Raw genomic sequence first — 16,135 nt, 5'->3', positions numbered from 1 at the left:
AGGAATGAATCCATTTAACTTACATTCTTCATAATATATTTTTATCCTTTCAAAATATGTAAGATTACAAGTGATTTTCCCTTTTTCATTCTCTATATTTGTAAGTTTATGCTCTGTATTTTTTCCTTGATTGGTCTTCCTGGGGGCTTATTAATTTGATTGCTCTCTTTGAAAGAACCAAAAACCTATAAATGTCCCTCTAAGTAGCCATTTAGTTGCATCCCAAATTTTCCTTTTTTACAAAAATGATCATTCAGCTCAAAATATTTTCTGATTTCCCTTCTGATTTATTCTTTGATTCATAGGGTATTTGTAAGTATATTATTAAACCTCAAAACATTGGATGACTTCACACACAAGATGAAATAAACACATACTATCCTTATCTTGCACTGAATTCAACTCTAAAACCCAGACAGAATTCCAGGCCTAGCTACTTGTGAACTCTGCAAAGCAAATAATAACAGGTGGATTAGGGAAGGACACCAAAATTCAAAATACCATACAAGCCATGGATATAAACAAGACTTAAGAACTTACAATGTAATATCCAAAATAATCAAACTAGGAACTGAAATTACTCAACATATAAAGAACCACAGAAATCTCATCGTGCATGGAAGAAGATAATGAACAGACACAAAAAAGCAAAATGAAACATATGCTGGAAATATCTGACAAAACTTTAAAGCAGCCATTATGAGACAGAATCACTAATCTGTATTTTTAGAAATCAGCGTAATGGTTCCCTTTGGAAAGGAGCAAAGGCTTAGCAAGACACAGAGGGCTTCTGGGGAGCTAGTAAGTTTCTATTTCCTGATATATATTTTAGCATTATAGGTACATTCGTGACCTGTGTTGAGGTTGTGTAGGTATCTTTATGCAAACTGATTGAGCTGGACACATAATTAGTGTGCTTTTCTGTCTCTGTGTTACACTTGCACTGAAAAGCTAAAATCAACAAACCAAACTAAGGTTATGAAGAAGCTCTAGAGTTTGCTAGAACTCGTAAGTCAGAATAGAGTTTTGAAGTCTACAGCTGAAGGGATTCTATTTACTTCTCAGAAGGAGTACGTAACTGGGTTGATATTGAAGGTTGACAGGTATCAGAGAAGAATTCTTAAATTTGAGCTTTGTCCTCAAAGATGAGTATTAGCCAGGAAATGGCTGGAGAAACAGGCAAAAAATGAAGGGCTTCAGGTTTGAGGGTTGTTTTTTTTTTTTTTTTTTGGATATTATGGATGAGGACCATTTCAGAAAAGCTATAGCATAGATACCAAATAGAAGGAATACAATACCAAATAGACAGGAATACAATGGGTGGGTAAAATGAAAACTAAAATTAAACCACTTTTTAACAAATAATGAAAATAAAATACTGCTACTATCCTAGCACAGGATATACTTAAAGCTGAGACTAGTGGAAATTCATAGCCTTAAGCACTTACATCAATAAAAATGAAAGACAAAAAATACATTAAATAAATTCCAAACCCTAAAGGTTAAGATAAAGTTCAAGAAAATAACCAAAATAAAACATAAGGAAATAAAATTCAGAAGATTTGAAAAAAAAAACATAAAGGAAATAATGAAAGATAAAGTAAAAATTTGTGAGAATGTGAGTAGGAACAAACAAATACATAAAAATGATTGTTTTTGGGGAAATTAACAATGACTAGGGGGAGGTAACTACTGAAATAGAAGAGATTTAAAATACCATAAGAGACTCTCTGGTAGATAGATTTCTATGCAAAAAAAATTTGAAAATTAGACAAAATGAATAAGTTCTTAAGAAAATACAGGTCAATAAAAATTGACCTCATTAGGAAAAAAGGCATAAATAGATCTATTGCCATAAAAGAAACAGAGGAACTATCCCAACAAAGCATGATATGGAAATCTAAACCTAATAATACAAAAAAATTTCAAAAAGTTATCACTTATAACTTGATACAAAAGCAAAAACTAAAAATATTGGCAAAAACATCCCAATAACACATTAGGAAAACCTCACAGGATATTTTCCCAGGAAGCCAAGCTTGGTTCAATAGCAGGAAATCTATCAATATAATATACCATATTAACATATTTAAAGAAAGCCTGCGTTACCTTCATAGGTCCTAAAAAGCTTAACAGAACTCAACAGTCATTCCTGAATAAACACAGAAAAAAAAGGTAATTATAAAGGATTTATGGATATTTTCTTAATTTGCTGTTCAGTCGCTAAGTTGTGTCTGACTCCATCTGACCCTGTGGAATGAAGCACAAAAGCCTTACCTGTCCTTCACCATCCCCCAATGTTTCCTCAAACACAAAACAATTGAGTTGGTGATGCCATCAAACCATCTCATCCTCTGCCATCCCCTTCTCCTCCTGCCTTCAATCTTTCCCAACATCTGGGTCTTTTCCAGTGAGTCAGTTCTTCACATCACATGGCTGAAGTATTGGAGCTTCAGCTTCAGCATCAGTTCTTCCAATGAATAATCAGAATCTATTTCCTTTAGGAATGATTGGTTTGATCTCCACGTTGTCCAAGTACTTTCAAGAGTCTTCTCCAACATCACAGTTCAAAAAAATCAATTCTTTGGCACACAACCTTCTTTATAGTCCAACTTTTACATTCATAAATGACTACAGGAAAAACCAAAGCTTTGATTATTTGCCCCTTCGTTGGCAAAGTGATGTCTCTGGTTTTTAATACATGGTGTAGGTTTGTCACAGCTTTACTTCCAAGGAACAAGCATCTTTTAATTTCATGGCTGCAGTTACCATCTGCAGTGAGTTTGGAGCCCAAGAAAATAAACTCTGTCACTGTTTCCATTTTTTCCCCAACTCTTTGCCATGAAGTGATGGGACTGGATACCAAATCTTTGTTTTTTGAATGTTGAGTTTTAAGCCAGCATTTTCATTCTCGCACCTTTACCAAGAGGCTCTTTAGTTCGTCTTTGTTTACTGCCATTAGGGTGGTGTCACCTGCATATCTGAGATTGCTGATATTTCTTTTGGCAATCCTGATTCCAGCTTGATTCATCTAGCACAGCACTGCTCATGATGTACTCTGCAAAGAAGTGAAATAAGCAGGGTGACAATATACAGCCTTGACATACTCCTTTCCCAAATTTGAACGACTTCATTGCCCGATGTCAGGTTCTAACTGTTCCTTCTTGACCTGCATACAGGTTTCTCAGGAGGCAGCTAAGGTGATCCTTAAAAATTTTCCACAGTTTGTTGTGATCCAGACAGTCAAAGGCTTTCACGTAGTCAAAGAAGGAGAAATAGATGTTTTTCTGAAACTCCCTTTCTTTTCTCTATGAGCCAATGGATGTTGGAAATTTGATCTCTGGTTCTTCTCCCTTTCATAATCCAGCTTGTATATCTGGAAGTTCTTGGTTCACATGCTGTTCACGCCTAGCTTGAAGGATTTTGAGCATGACCTTGCTAGCAAGTGAAATGAGTGCAATTTGTGCAGTAGTTTGAACATTCTCTGGCATTCTCTTTCTTTGGGATTGGAATGAAAACTGATCTTTTCCAGTCCTGTGGCCACTGCTGAGTGCTCTAAATTTGCTGGCATATTGAGTGCAGCACTTTAACAGCATTATCTTTTCGGATGTGAAATAGCTCAGCTGGAATGGCATCATCTCCACTAGCTCTGTTCATAGTAATGCTTCCTTAGGCCCACTTGACATTGCATTCCAGGATGTCTGGCTCTAGGTGAGTGATCACACCACTGTGATTCTCTGGGTCATGAAGATCTTTTTTGTGTAGTTCTTCTGTGTATTCTTAGATCTTTTTTGTGTAGTTCTTCTGTGTATTCTTGCCAGTTCTTCTGCATGGCATGGCTCATAGTCTCAGTGAGTTACATAAGTGTGTGATCCATGTGATCATTTTGGCACCTTTCCTGTGATTGTGGTTTTCAATCTGTCTGCTCTTTGATGGATGAGGATAAGAGACTTGTGCAAGCTTCCTAACGTGAGGGGCTGGCTGTGGGTCTTACTCTGGTGGGCAGGATCATATTTAGTAAATCTTTAATACAATTTTCTGCTGATGTGTGGGGTTGTGTTCCCTCCCTATAGTTTGGCATGAGGCGGCGCAGTCCTGGAGTCTGCAGTCTTCATGGTAGGGCTATAGGCTCTAGGGTTCGATCCTTGGTTCAGGAAGAGCGCAACCCACTCCAGTATTCTTGTCTGGAGAATCCAATAGACAGAAAAGCCTGGTGGGCTACAGTCCACGGGGTCGCAAAGAGACTGACATGACTGAAGCGACTTAGCACAGCACAAGACTCTCTGGCAGATACATGGTGTGACTGTAACATGATTGTACCCATCCTAACATCTCATTGTGGTTTCTCCTTTGTTTCTGGATATGAGGTATTTATTTTTTGGCGGGTTCCAACATCCTCCTGTCTGTCAATGGTTGTTCACAAGCTAGTTGTGATTTTGGTGTTCTCGCAGGAGATGAACGCACGTCCATCTACTCCACCACCTTCAGTTGCTTAATTTTCTTAATAGGAAACCATATGTATCACTCCAGTCGTGTCCTACTCTTTGCGACCCCATGAACTGCAGCATGCCATGCCTCCCTGTATATCACCAACTCCCAGAGTTTACCCAAACTCATGTCCATTGAGTTGGTGATGCCATCCAACCATCTCATCCTCTGTCATCGCCTTCTCCTCCTGCCCTCAATCTTTCCTAGCATCCGGGTCTTTTCAGTGACACAGCTGTTTGTGTCAGGTGGCCAAAGTATTGGAGTTTCAGCTTCAACATCAGTCCTTCCAATGAATATCCAGGACTGATCTCCCTTAGGGTGGACTGGTTGGATCTCCTTGCAGTCCAAGGGACTCTCAAGAGTGTTCTCCAACACCACAGTTCAAACATCAATTCTTTGGCACTCAGCTTTCTTATTAATAGTGAAATACTACAGGAATTTACACCAGGATGAGAAACAAAGTAAGACTGCCTACTATTTTCCAGTGTTATATAAATATAAAGGAGATACTAGGCAATGCAGTAGCACCTAAGACAGTCAATCAGATGCACAAGAACTGGAGAAGTAAAACAATTTCTATTTACAGGTGAGACATAATATTTATCCGGAAAGCTCTAGGGAATCAAATGTAAAATTAACCCAAGGAATGAAATAATTAAGGATCATAAAAAATGTTAATACAGAAATAATAGCCTTCAAATATACAACTAAAAGAGTCATGGTGGGAAAAACAAACCCATTCAAAATGCAAACAAAAGAATCACATGTGCAACAAAATTTGAGATCTGCTGTGTTAGAACACACAGCATCCTTTGCTGTCAGGCTGTTTCTTCTACCTGGAGTTTCCCCCCTATTTTCACTTAATTAATTTCTACTCCACCTTCATAGATCCCAGCCCCCCTCATAGTGAAGGGTCTCGCATAACTCAATGAACCTATGAGCCATGCCATACAGGGCCACCCAAGTTGGACAGATCACAGTGAAGAGTTCTGAAACAATGTGGTCCACTGGAAAAGGGAATGGCAAACCACTCCAGTATTTTGCCGTGAGAACACCATGAGTACTATAAGGCAAAAAGATATGACTCCAGAAGACGAGCCACCCACGTCAGAAGGTGTCCAATATGCAACTGGGGAAGAGCAAAGGGCAATTACTAACAGCTACAGAAAGAATAAACACCTTAAGAAAGACTTCCTCAGTGATCACTGTAAAGAAATAGACGAAAACAATAGAATGGGAAAGACTAGAGATCTCTTCAAGAAAATTAGAGATAGCAAGGGAACATTTCATGAAAAATGGGCTCAATAAAGGACAAAAATGGTATGGACCTAACAGAAGCAGAAGATATTGAAAAGAGGTGACAAGAATACACAGAGGAACTGTACAAAAAAAGATCTTCACGATCCAGATAATCACAATAGTGTGATCACTCACCTAGAGCCAGAAATCCTGGAATGTGAAGTCAAGTGGGCCTTAGGAAGCATCACTACGAGCAAAGCGAGTGGAAGTGATGGAATTCCAGTTGAACAAATTCAAATCCTAAAAGATGATGCCGTGAAAGTGCTGCACTCAATATGCACGCAAATATGGAAATTCAGCAGTGGCCACAGGACTGGAAAAGGTCAGTTTTCATTCCAATCACTAAGAAAAGCAATGCCAAAGAATGCTCAAAGTGTCACACAATTGCACTCATCTCACACGCTAGCAAAGTAATGTTCAAAATTCTCTAAGCCAAGCTTCAGTAATATGTGAACTATGAACTTCCAGATGTTCAAGCTGCTTTTAGAAAAGGCAGAGGAACCAGAGTTCAAATTGACAACCTCCATTGGATCGTCAAAAAAGCAAGAGAGTTCCAGAAAAACATATATTTCTGCTCTATTGACTATGACAAAGCCTTTGACTGTGTGGATCACAATAGACTGGAAAATTTTTCAGATGTGAATACCAGACCACCTGACCTGCCTCTTGACAAATCTGTATGCAGGTCAAGAAGTAACAGTTAGAACTGGACATGAAACAATGGACTAGTTCCAAACAGGAAAAGGAATAAGTCAAGCTGCATACTGTCACCCTGCTTATTTAACTTATATGCAGAGTACATCAGGAGAAATGCTGGGCTGGATGAAGCACAAGCTAGAATCAAGATTGCCGGGAGAAATATCAATAACCTCAGATATGCAGATGACACCACCCTTATGGTAGAAAGTGAAGAAGAACTAAAGAGTCTCTTGATGAAAGTGAAAGAGGAGAGTGAGAAAGTTGGCTTAAAGGTCAACATTCAGAAAACTAAGATCATGGCAACTGGTCCCATCACTTCATTGCAAATAGATGGAAAAACAGTGGAAACAGTGGCAGACTTTATTTTGGGGGGCTCCAAAATCACTGCAGATGGTGACTGCAGCCATGAAATAAACAGACACTTACTACTTGGAAGAAAAGTTATGACCATGAATTTCACCTTTTTCTCAAGTGCAGATGGAACCTTCTCCAGGATAGATCACATCCTGGGCCATCAATCTAGCCTTGGTAAATTCAAAAAAAAATTGAAATCATTCCAAGTATCTTTTCTGACCACAATGCAGTGAGATTAGATCTCAATTACAGCAGAAAAACTATTAAAAATTCCAACATATGGAGGCTGAACAACACGCTGCTGAATAACCAACAAATCACAGAAGAAATCAAAAAAGAAATCAAAATATGCATAGAAATGAATGAAAACACAACAACCCAAATCCTGTGGGACAATGTAAAAGCAGTGCTAAGGGGAATGATAATAGCAATACAGGCACTAAAGAAACAAGAAAAAAGTCAAATAAAGAACCTAACTCTACACCTAAAGCAACTAGAAAAGGAAGAAATGGAGAACCCCAGGGTTAATAGAAGGAAAGAAATCTTAAAAATTAGGGCAGAGATAAATGCAAAAGAAACAAAAGAGACCATAGCAAAAACCAACAAAGCCAAAAGCTGGTTCTTTGAGAGGATAAATAAAATTGACAAACCATTAGCCAGACTCATCAAGAAACAAAAGGAGAAAAATCAAATCAATAAAATTAGAAACGAAAATGGAGAGATCACAACAGACAACACAGAAATACAAAGGATCCTAAGAGACTACTATCAGCAACTATATGCCAATAAAATGGACAACCAGGAAGAAATTGACAAATTCTTAGAAAAGTACAACTTTCCAAAACTGAACCAGGAAGAAATAGAAAATCTTAACAGACCCATCACAAGCACAGAAATTGAAACTGTAATCAGAAATCTTCCAGAAAACAAAAGCCCAGGTCCAGACGGCTTCACAGTTGAATTCTACCAGAAATTGAGAGAAGAGCTAACACCTGTCCTACTCAAACTCTTCCAGAAAATTTGCAGAGGTAGGTAATCTCCAAAACTCATTCTATGAGGCCACCATCACCCTAATACCAAAACCTGACAAAGATGCCACAAAAAAAGAAAACTACAGGCCAATATCACTGATGAACATAGATGCAAAAATCCTTAACAAAATTCTAGCAATCAGAATCCAACAACACATTAAAAAGATCATACACCATGACCAAGTGCATTTTATTCCAGGGATGCAAGGATTCATTATCTGCAAATCAATCAATGTAATACACCACATTAACAAACTGAAAAATAAAAGCCATATGATTATCTCAATAGATGCAGAGAAAGCCTTTGACAAAATTCAACATCCATTTATGATAAAAACTCTTCAGAGAGCAGGAATAGAAGGAACATTCCTCAACATAATAAAAGCTATATATGTCAAACCCACAGCAAACATTGTCCTCAATGGTGAAAAATTGAAAGCATTTCCCCTAAAGTCAGGAACAAGACAAGGGTGTCCACTCTCACCACTACTATTCAACATAGTTTTGGAAGTTCTGGCCACAGCAATCAGAGCAGAAAAAGAAAGAAAAGGAATCCAAATTGGAAAAGAAGTAAAACTCTCACTGCAGATTACATGATCCTCTACATAGAAAACCCTGAAGATTCCACCAGAAAATTACTAGAGCTAATCAATGAATATAGTAAAGTTGCAGGATGTCAAACCAACACACAGAAATCCCTTGCCTTCCTATACACTAATAATGAGAAAATAGAAAGAGAAATTAAGGTAACAATTCCATTCACCATTGCAATGAAAAGAATAAAATACTTAGGAATGTATCTACCTAAAGAATGAAGACCTATATATAGAAAACTATAAAACACTGATGAAAGAAATCAAAGAGGACACTAAGAGATGGAGAAATATACCATGTTCATGTATTGGAAGAATCAATATAGAGAAAATGAGTATACTACCCAAAGCAACCCATAGATTCAATGCAATCCCTATCAAGCTACCAATGGTATTTTTCACAGAGCTAGAACAAATAATTTCACAATTTGTATGGAAATACAAAAACCCTCGAATAGCCAAAGCAATCTTGAGAAAGAAGAATGGAACTGGAGGAATCAACCTGCCTGACTTCAGGCTCTACTACAAAGCCACAGTCATCAAGACAGTATGGTACTGGCACAAAGACAGAAATATAGATCAGTGGAACAAAATAGAAAGCCCAGAGATAAATCTATGCACCTGTGGACAGCTTATCTTTGACAAAGGAGGCAAGAATATACAATGGAGAAAAGACAATCTCTTTAACAGGTGGTGCTGGGAAAACTGGTCAACCACTTGTAAAAGAATGAAACTAGAATACTTTCAAACACCATACAGAAAAATAACTCAAAATGGATTAAAGATCTAAATGTAAGACCAGAAACTATAAAACCCCTTGAGGAGAACATAGGCAGAACACTCTCCCACATAAATCACAGCAGGATTCTCTATGACCCACCTCCCAGAATATTGGAAATAAAAGCAAAAATAAACAAATGGGACCTAGTTAAAATTAAAAGCTTTTGCACAACAAAGGAAACTATAAGCAAGGTGAAAAAACAGCCTTCAGAGTGGGAGAAAATAATAGCAAATGAAGCAAGTGACAAAGAATTAATCTCAAAAATACACAAGCAACTCCCGCAGCTCAATTCCAGAAAAATAAATGACCCAATCAAAAAATGGGCCAAAGAACTAAACAGACATTTCTCCAAAGAAGACATACAGATGGCTAACACACACATGAAAAGATGCTCAACATCACTCATTATCAAAGAAATGCAATTCAAAACCACAATGAGGTACCATTTCATGCCAGTCAGAATGGCCACTATCCAAAAGTCTACAAGCAATAAGTGCTGGAGAGGGTGTGGAGAAAAGGGAACCCTCTTACACTATTGGTGGGAATGCAAACTAGTACAGACACTGTGGAGAACAGTGTGTAGATTCCTTAGAAAACTGGAAATAGAACTGCCATATGACCCAGCAATCCCACTGCTGGGCATACACACCGAGGAAACCAGAATTGAGAGACATGTGTACCCCAATGTTCATCGCAGCACTATTTATAATAGCCAGGACATGGAAGCAACCTAGATGTCCATCAGGAGATGAATGGATAAGAAAGCTGTGGTACATATACACAATGGAATATTACTCAGCCATTAAAAAGAATACATTTGAATCAGTTCTAATGAGGTGGATGAAACTGGAGCCTATTATACAGAGTGAAGTAAGCCAGAAAGAAAAACACCAATACAGTATACTAATGCATATATATGGAATTTAGAAAGACGGTAACAATAACCCTGTATGCAAGATAGCAAAAGAGACACAGATGTATAGAACAGTCTTTTTGACTCTGTGGGAGAGGGACAGGGTGCGATGACTTGGGAGAATGGCATTGAAACATGTATAATATCATATATGAAACAAATGCCAGTCCAGATTCAATGCATGATATAGGACACTTGGGGCTGGTGCACTGGGATGACCCAGAGGGATGGTACGGGGAGGGAGGTGGGAGGGAGGTTCACTATGGAGAACACGTGTATACCTGTGGTGGATTCATGTTAATGTATGGCAAAACCAATACAATATTATAAAGTAATTAGCCTCCAATTAAAATAAATAAATTTATATTTTTAAAAAAGTTATGACCAACCTAGACAGCATATTAAAAAGCAGAGACATTTCTTTGTCAAGAAAGGTCCATCTAGTCAAGGCTATGGTTTTCCCAGTATGGATGTGAGAGTGGGACTATAAAGAAAGCTAAGCGCCGAGGAACTGATACTTCTGAACTGTGGTGTTGGAGAAGACTCTCGAGAGTCCCTTGGACTGTAAGAATATCAAACCAGTCCATCCTAAAGTTGTTCAGTCCTGAGTGTTCATTGGAAGGACTGATATTGAAGTTGAAACTCCAATATTTTGGCAACCTGACGCAAAGAGCTGACTCATTTGAAAAGCCCCTGGTGCTGGGAAAGATTGAAGGCAGGAAAAGAAGGGGACTACTGAGGATGAGATGGTTGGATGGCATCACCGACTCAATGGACATGAGTTTGAGTAAACCTGGGAGTTGGTTATGGATAGGGAAGCCTGGCATACTGCAGTCCATGGGGTCACAAAGAGTCGGACATGACTGAGCAACTGAACTTAACTGAACTGAAAGAAAGAATGCAGCTGCTGGGCCCATCGGAAATGATGCTCAGTTTGGATGAGTCTGGTGGTGAAAGTGAAGGCTGATGCTGTGAAGAATAATACTGCACAGGAACCTGGAACTTTAGGTCCATGAATCAAAGTAAATTGGAAGTGGTCAAACAGGAGATGGCAAGAATGAACTTCAACATTTTAGGAATCAGTGAAGTAGAATGAACGGGAATGGGCTAATTTAAATAAAACATCCATTGTATCTACTTCTGTGGGCAAGAACCCCTTAGAAGAAATGCAGTAGCCCTCACAGTCAACAAGAGAGTCTGAAATGCAGTACTTGGATGCAATCTCAATAACAACAGAATGATCTGTTTGTTTCTAAGGCGTACCACAGTAATCCAAGTCTACGCCCTGACCACTAATCCTGAATAAGCTGAATTTGAATGGTTCTGTGAAGACCTACAAGATCTTATATATCTAACAGCAGAAAAGATGTCCTTTTCATCATACAGAATGTAATGCAAAAGGAGGAAGTCAAGAGAGAATCAGAAGTAACAGGTTAAGTTTGGCCTTGGGGTACAGAATGAAGCAGGGCAAAGGCTAACAGAGTTTTGCCAAGAGTATGCACTGGTCATAGCAAACACCCTTGTCCAAAAACACAAAAGATGACTGTATACATGGACATCACCAGATGGTCAACAGCAAAATCAGACTGATTATATTCTTTGCAGTCGAATGTGGAGAAGTCAGCAAAACAAGACTGGAAGCTGACTGTGGTTCAGATCATGAGTTCCTTATTGCAAAAATCAGGCTTAAACTGAACAAAGCAGAGAAAACCACTGGTCCATTCAGGTATAACCTAAATAAAACCCCTATTATACAGTGGAGATGACAAAAAGATTCAAGGGATTCAATCTGGTAGAGTGCCTGAACTATGAATGGAGGTTTGTAACACTGTACATGAGGCAGTGACCAAAATCATCCCAAAGAAAAAGAAATGCAAGAACACAAAATGATTGTCTGAGAAGAAAAGGAAAAAAGAAAATATATATCTATCTGAATGCAGAGTTCCAAACAATAGCAAGGAGAGACAAGAAAGCCTTCTTAAGTGAACAATGCAAAGAAATAGAGAAAAACAATAGAATAGGAAAAGACTAGAGATAGCTTCAACAAAATTAGAGGTACCAAGGGAAAATTTCATGCAAAGATGGGCACAATAAAGAACAGAAATGTTATGGACCTAAGAGAAGCAGAAAAGATTAAGAAGAGGTGGCAAGAATACACAGAAGAACTAAACAAAAATGCCTTAATGACCTGCATAACCACGATGGTGTGGTCACTAACTTCAAACCAGACATCCTGGTGTGTAAAGTCAAGTGGGCCTTAGGAAGCATTACTATGAACAGAGCTAGTGGAGGTGATGCCATTCCAGCTGAGCTATTTCACATCCTAAAAGATAATGCTGTTAAAGTGCTGCACTCAATGTGCCAGCAAATTTGGAGCACTCAGCAGTGGCCACAGGACTGGAAAAGATCAGTTTTCATTCTTATCCCAAAGAAGGACAATGCCAAAGAATGTTCAAACTACTGCACAATTGCACTCATTTCACATGCAAGCATGGTCATGCTCAAAAAAATCCTTCAAGCTAGGCTTGAAAAGCATGTGACCCAAGAACTTCCAGATGTACAAGCTGGATTTAGAAAAGGCAGAGGAACCAGAGATCAAGTTCCCAACATCCATTGGCTCATAGAAAAAGCAAGGGAGTTCCAGGAAAATATCTATTTCTCCTTCATAGACTTCGTGAAAGTCTTTGACTGTGTGTGTGCTTAGTCACTCAGTCGTGTCTGACTCTTTGCAACCCCATTTACTGCAGCCCACCAGGTTCCTCTGTCCATGGAGATTCTCCAGGCAAGAAGACTGGAGTGAGTTGCCATTTCCTTCTCCAAGGGATCTTCCCAACCCAGGGATCAAATCCAGGTCTCCTGAATTTCAGGCAGATTCTTTATCATCTGAGCCTATGTGGATCACAACAAACTGTGGAAATTTTTTAAGAGGTAGGAATACCAGATCACCTTACCTGCCTCCTGAGAAACCTGTATCCAGGCCAAGAAGCAACAGTTAGAACCAGACATGGAACAATGAACTGGTTCAAAATTGGGAAAGGAGTATGTCAAGGCTGTATATTGTCACCCTGCTTATTTAACTGCTATGCAGACTACAGCATGCGAAATGCTGGGCTGGATGAAGCACAAACTGTAGTCAAGATTGCCTGGAGAAATATCAGCAACCTCAGATATGCAGAAGATACCACTCTAATGGTAGGAAGTGAAAAGGAACTAAAGAGCCTCTTGATAAGGGTGAAAGAGTAGAGTGAAAATGCTGGCTTAAAACTCAACATTCAAAAAACAAAGATCATGGCATCCAGTCCCATCACTTTTTGGCAAATAGATGGTGAAAGAATGGAAACAGTGACAAACTTTATTTTCTTGGGCTCCCAAACCACTGCAGATGGTGATTGCAACCACAAAATTAAAAGACTCCTTGGGCTTCTTAGAAGAAAAGCTATGCAAACCTAGATAGCATATTAAAAAGCAGAGACATCACTTTGACAACAGTCTGTACTGTCAGATCTATGGTTTTTCAGTAGTCATGTATGGATGTGAGAGTTGGACCATAAGGAAGACTGGGTGCCAAAGAATTCATGCTTTCCAACTGTGGTGCTGGAGAAAACTCTGTGAATCCCTTGGTCTGTGAGGAGATGAAACCAGTCAATCCTAAAGGAAATGAACCTTGAATATTCATTGGAAGGACTGATGCTGAGGCTGATGCTTCAATACCATGTTCACCTGATGCGAAGAGCAGACTCACTGGAAAAGACCCTGATGCTGGTGAACACTGAAGGCAGGAGGAGAAGGGGGCAACAGAGGATGAGATGGTTGGATGGCATCACCAACTTAATGTTCATGAGTTTGAGCAAACTCCAGTAGTTGGTGAAGGACAGGGAAATCTGGTGTGTCCATGGGGTGTCCATGGGGTCGCAAAGAGTCAGACAGGACTTAGCAACTGAATAACATCATACTTAATGCTGAAATGCTGATTTCTCCAAAGATCAAGAAGAAGGCTACCATGACTGCTCTCGCTATCTTTAAACTGTATTCAGCAGTTTATTAAAGCTCTCATTGAATGCAGTGAGAAAAATAAACATCCAGATTGGAAAGAAAGAAGTAAAACTTCCTTTAATCACAGATGATGATCTATGTATTAATAGGCAATCCAACAGACTCTTCAGAAAAAGTTACTAAATTAACAAGTGGATGTATCCAAGTTGTAGGATAAAATCAATGTACAAAAATCAAATGTATTTTGTATAGCAGCAAAGAACAGTAGGTAAAAACATGTAATATGTGGGGATAAGTCTGACAAAAGATATGGAAGACCTATACACTGAAAATGACCATAAATTGTTGAGAGAATTCACGACCTAAATAAATGGAGACATATACCATGTTCATGGACTGGAAAACTCAGTATCTTTAAGATCAATTCTCTTCAGAATGATCAACAGAGTCAATATCATCCCAATAAAAAAAATCCCAGCAGGCTATTTTAGAAAACAGCCTGGTAATTTCTGAAAAAGTTAAATATACACCTACTATATGCTTCAGCCAGTCTTCTCCTAGGTATTTCACAAGGGAAGAGACAGTATATGTTCATACAAAGATTTGCACACTAATGTTCAAAGCAGCTTTATTTGTAATAGACAAAAACTGCAAGTAACTCAAATGTCTATCAACAGGTGAATGGATAAAGAAACTGTGGTATTAGCTGTAAGATTTAATACTGTTCTATAATGAAAATAATGAACTATTGATACATCCTGTAACATGGATGAATTTCAAAATAATTCTGTTGTTTGAAAGGAAACAGTACATATTCTATGTGTGTGTGTGCATGCTCAGTCACTCAGTCATGTCCGACTCTGTGATCCCATGGACTGTAGGCTGCCAGACTCCTATATTTATGGGATTTCCCAGGGAAGAATACTAGAGTGGGTTGCCATTTCCTCCTCCAGGGGATCTTCTTGACCCAGGGATCAAACCCATGTCTCCTGCATCTCCTGCATTGCAGGTGGATTCTCTACTGTTGAGCCTCTACATATATGCATATTTCTAGAAAATGCAGAGTAATCTTTAGTGACAACAAGCCAGGGTTTCCTGTGGTTTGAGGAGGGACATGAAATGGCAAGAGGGAGGAATTACAAAGGGGCATAAAGAAAACTTGAAGGATGATGGATGTCTTTATCATCTTGACTGTGGTGATGTTATGTATAGGTAAGTATATGTCAAAACTTATCAAATTGTAAACGTGTAGTTTATGTAAATTATACCTGAGTAAAACTGCTTAAAAACTAAAAAGAACCAGCGTTCCTTGGAGAAATGCTAAATCCAGGACTGAATGCAGGAAAAGGAGGAGATGAAGCTGCAACATCTTCTTGTGTTAGAATATCAGTTAGTACTCAAAGAATGGTGGGAACATGTCAAGAGAACATAGGAGGGGCTTCCAATGGCCAATTCTGAAACAATGAGTGTCTCAAAATAGCTGGTGACAATAATGGGTTAAAACCTATTAGTAAAATAAGAATCCAGGTGTCTACAACTGGATTTATTAATGTAAATAAATAAACAAATAGCAAGAAGAACAAGACCTTCCCTGCGGTGGAATGCTAACTAGTAAATGTAGGTGGAATGATGGAATTAGACCATTGCATTTGATAACCATTTTAGTAATAAATAATTAGGAAAGACTCATTTAATGAATGCTAAAACTCCCCACAAGATACTTACTAATTTCAATGGTAAAAATTTACAGTGAAAAACCTCAAAGACTTTAAGCACATGCAAAGCTCCAGTCACATATGACGGGACAAATTGATTATCATGTGCCTCCTAAAACAAATCACTAAGAACACAATATCACTTCTGTGGTGTTATTGCCAAAATTGCATAATCTCCATCTAATTATGATAAAACATAAACAAACCCCAAACAAAGGACATTTTCCCAGAATAACTCGCCTGTGTTCTTATTTTCAAATGGATCAGGA

The 16,135-nt window shown here is 38.5% G+C and overlaps 1 protein-coding gene across 8 annotated transcripts in view; it reads right to left on the bottom strand.

Moving 5' to 3' along the window:
* Window positions 1-16,135, bottom strand: part of BRCC3 (BRCA1/BRCA2-containing complex subunit 3) — a 74,844-nt gene that overhangs the window by 14,771 nt on the left and 43,938 nt on the right. The window lies entirely within an intron of this gene.

This window comes from Ovis aries, chromosome X (assembly GCF_016772045.2).
Source record: "Ovis aries strain OAR_USU_Benz2616 breed Rambouillet chromosome X, ARS-UI_Ramb_v3.0, whole genome shotgun sequence".
In the NCBI taxonomy this organism is placed as follows: domain Eukaryota; kingdom Metazoa; phylum Chordata; class Mammalia; order Artiodactyla; family Bovidae; genus Ovis; species Ovis aries.
This window is presented reverse-complemented; position numbering and strand designations above follow the sequence as displayed.